The sequence below is a fragment of the Microtus pennsylvanicus genome, chromosome 1 (genome assembly GCF_037038515.1).
Source record: "Microtus pennsylvanicus isolate mMicPen1 chromosome 1, mMicPen1.hap1, whole genome shotgun sequence".
Taxonomy (NCBI): domain Eukaryota; kingdom Metazoa; phylum Chordata; class Mammalia; order Rodentia; family Cricetidae; genus Microtus; species Microtus pennsylvanicus.
Window position 1 is genome coordinate 220,509,615 of NC_134579.1, and position 4,402 is coordinate 220,514,016.

The window sequence follows — 4,402 nt, forward strand, 5'->3', positions numbered from 1 at the left end:
CAAGAAGACAAATAAAATCAAATGACAGTACAAAATAAAATCCACCTAATTTTCACTAATTCTAAAGAGACTTTTGTGGGAGGACTCCGATTCAATCAGTTTTCATTGAACCTCCTAATCTCACAAACTATAAAGAGATGTAGAAAACAAGAGAGGACGTGGTGATAAATGGATTGAATTGACTAATCTGCAATTGATTCCAATAGTTCCTGGTGGAGTTAATTAATAATAAGTCTGACAGAGTCAATCTATCACTATCATCACCTCCTCTTTGCTGATAGTGTAGAGACAGCTGGACTTCTGACTGTGAATTCTAAAAGTGGATAATTGCAAACATCAGTTTATTGGGTCATGCTTAGAAAACTAAATAATTGCAAGAAATTAATCCTTCTTACTGTGGAGCTCACATTTCTTCAGATGAATAAAGGTTATTGTTTGGTATTGCTGGGATTTAATGGTAAATTTCAAACACCTTTTCAATGCTTCTTTAATGAAGTTGCGAAAGAGCCAAAGTGACACTGTCAGAAACTTTTCTTCTTGGATTATATTTTTGTTGTTTAAACTGATAATATGAGGAAAGAGACACATAACAAGCGCTTGAAAGGTGATGGGACATTGGTTTAAGTCACCTAATCAATATCATGGGTGTAAATGAGATGTATCAGTTTTTTTCTAATTGCATATTATTGTTAAATCAAAAATTTAATGATGAAATCAATTTTACTTTTCTTTTCTAAACATGGCCCAAATGGGGTTGGGATTAGGGGTTGTTGATTATTACTCTCATAATAGATCTTTATTTCTCAGATCCTCATATTGTTTTCCACAGTGCTTGTACTAATTTATATTCCCACTAAGAGTGCATGAACAATCCTTTTTCTTCATATCCCTATCAGCATTTTTTATAACAGGTATTCTGAGGTCAGGTATTTCCCAGCAGTTTTACTTGATACTTACCTGCTGGCTAGTGAAATTAATCTTATGTTCTATATTTTCGTTAGCTATTTCTTCTTTTGAAAAATGCTCATGTAGGTCATTTTTTCATGTTTTAAAATGGATGAGATCTGTCATTTTGTTGCTTTTATTCTTTATATAGTCTTTATATAGTTATATATTTTAACCCTCATCAGGTGATTAGATATTAAATGTTTTTTTGCAATCTATATATTTTTTCTTTATTATACTGATGATTTCCTTTACTGTGAAAAAGCTTTTTGATCTCATTTGTCAATTTTTTTCATTTTATCCTGTCTGCTTAAATTTCTGTCCTGAAAATCTGTGCCTTTAACAATGTCATGAAAGGTTTCTCTGTAATATCTTCAGCAGTTTCAGAGTCACAGGGCTTACAATTACATCATTACTATATCCTTGGCTAACTTTTGTACAGATTGAGGGATAAAAGTCCCATTTCAATATTCTGTATGTCTCACTGACACTTAAGAAAGTACTTACCCTATTTGATTTCTGTAATAACTGATAACCCTATTTGTGTTATACTTAAAATTAAACTTATTTTTTTCTGGGCCGAGATAGCAAAAATATCTAGCAATATGGATAACCAGCCTATAAGCTTTATAAGCTGGAAACGAACATGACTGCCAGTGTAACATGAGTTCTTGGTGTACTGGGAGGAAGCCTTTTTTTTTTTTTATCCACACTGACTTCTTCCAGATATATCTTGTCCTGGTCACTTCAGGAACTTCAGGCTGACAATATGAAAATTCACATGTTTCTACAACTCTGTTTTTTATAGTTTTCCAAAAATCTTGGATTTTTGAAGATGCAATATTCCTTTAAAAACCTTGTAGAACACATGTAGCCTGGGTAAAATAATTAGCAATTGCCTCGTTGTAAATTATTTTCCAGATGGTAATATGGAATGCAGAAAAGGGTGGGCAAGGTGACGCTGCAGTCCATAAAGATTTATCTTGTTTATTGTTTAAAGAATTGGACAACCAGAGGACTTGCGGCGGGCCGCTTTGGCTTCTTCTCGGGCCTACTCTGTCCGCGGCTTCCCGCCCCTTCAGCCGGCCACCGTGGGGAAGCCGGACAACCACGTGGCCTACATGAATCGAATAGCGATGGCTCTATCAAGGGGTCCAATCCAGTCTTCAGGGCCAACAATCCAGGATTATCTGAATCGACCAAGGCCTACCTGGGAGGAAGTAAAGGAACAACTAGAAAAGACAAAGAAGGGTTCCAAAGCTTTGGCTGAATTTGAAGAAAAAATGAATGAGAATTGGAAAAAGGAACTAGAAAAACCACAGAGAAAAATTATTAAGTGGAAACGAGAGCTCATCCAAAAAAAGACAGAGAAAGAAAAAAGAAAAGAAATCTGGTAGTTCTTAAGATTCTGAAGATGAGGATAAAAAACAAACAAACAAAAAAAAAAAAAAAGAAGAGTCGTTGCCACAAGTCTCCTGAGAGCTCAGTGTTGGACTCCGACTCGGACAGCAAGGACGGTTCAAAGAAGAGAAAGAAGTCAAACGATGTGACTGAGAAAGAAAAGGACAATAAAGGAGCCAGCAGGAAAAGAAAGCCGTATGAAGACAGAGCACTGACTTCTGAGTCATTGTCAGAGGTGGAGTGTGAGGAGGTGCAGGCGAAAAGGAAGAAAAGTGGTGAAGTGCTCGAGGGAACAGATAAAGATAAAGCCAAAAAGAGAAGGAAGCGTAAGAAGAACATCAAGAAGAAGAAAAAGAAGGCTGCCAGCTCCAGTTCAGACTCATCATAGCATCGGGAAGACCAGGGTCCCTTACAGGGTGCAATGGTGAAGGAGCTCTTAACTGTGAAGATAACGACATACGTAGTAACGTGCATGAATTCCCTTGTGTTTAGACCTGTCCTGGACTATCAGTAGCCACTTGAATGCTGCTGTATGAAAGGCCATGATTGTTGCCTGCTGCCTGAACACCTTTTCCTCTCTCCCAGTGCTCGATGACTCTGGGGGACTGTACTTTGCAGTCGTATTAGTGGTTAAGATATTTGGAATAAAGCTAATATTTTTTACTAGATATACTTAGGATAAGTCAACAGAAACAGTCTGAATCCATCTCTAAGATGTGACCAGAAATAATGAGGTGACTCTAGGGAAATTTTCAAAGTAGGGGTTACATTAATATTTCAAAATTCTTATGCTGTAGATAAGTGGATTTTAATTTTCCCCATGTATATTTTGATTTACTTGGGGAAGGAGCTTTTAAGGGGGGGTTGGTTTGCTATCTCTTTAGCTACCAGAACAGCGTGCCTTTGATCTCACACTACTTTTGTGGACACAGTAGCCGTGCTTCCTGGGAGGTCAGAGCTGGGCACCATCAGTCCTGCCCTTGAGTGAGGTTAGTGATATCCATTATCCATTGTATGCTGCTTTGAATGAACCAGAGATACTCGGCCCTTTGCAGCATGAGAAGCCCCCACAGCTCTGGCATTTACCTCCACTTCAGTAATATCTGAATGTTTCTTAGGGTTAGATTGTGTTGTCATTTGATTTAATTCTGCCTACACTTTGACTTTGGAGAAGTGTTCAGTAGACACTGGTACTTTCTGAACTGATAGCTAACAATTCTAAAGTGGACGTTTTATGCAGGTCTTAACCAGTCAGAAGGGGTTATGTAGCCAGTGATAGCTACTCTATGTTTTGTATAAATTTTGTTTAGGCTGCAGTGTTTAACTTTTAACTCCTTACTCTTGCTGTCTTAAGTTCATTACTATGTTTAGTGGCACACAAGATATTTAGCATGTAAAAAGCAGGACTTTTGGTTTTCGTTTTTAATAGCTTCATATTGAAGCTAAGACTTTTACCACAAACAAGTTGAGTGGCAGGCTTAGTATGCTGTATCTTTTTACATAAAGCTGTTGCCAGAATCTTAGTAAACAGAATGTTTAAAGAAAAAAAAAAGAATTGGACAACCAGAGTTCCATTCATTGTTCATTCTTAATTTTGAATCTAACTCCTGTTACCAAAAGGAAGTAGTTACCAACAGACAATATCTAAAACCGGTATACTGGTAAGAAGGAAGACTGTAGATAGTTGGCCAGCAGTGGGAACCCTGAAAAAGCATTCATAAATCCAATAAGATTACTTTGCAGACAATTCTGGTCTTTTTAGGAATAAAATCTTAAATTATCTTATAAACTTTATTTGAAATATCACCTAACATTTGTTCTTTTTTTTCTTCTTGGGATTGAGACTAGGCAAATATCATTGCATTTTTAATAAAAAATAGCTCTTTTGGTGCTTCTTTTTTAAAATCAATATAGGATAACCTATTCTTATCGCAAAAATGATCAATGGGTAAGTTACATGATAATGGGTTGTTATTTCCACTAACAGCCATTTATTAAGATGTCATGTTAGCATTTGGGCTCTATTTTTAGGCTGTTGTTCAGTGAATCAGACTAA

At 36.6% G+C, this 4,402-nt stretch overlaps 1 pseudogene; it reads left to right on the plus strand.

The window, feature by feature from the left end:
- Positions 1–1,964: 1,964 nt before the first annotated feature.
- LOC142836999 (protein FAM133B pseudogene) lies at positions 1,965–3,901 on the plus strand (annotated as a pseudogene).
- Positions 3,902–4,402: the final 501 nt, after the last annotated feature.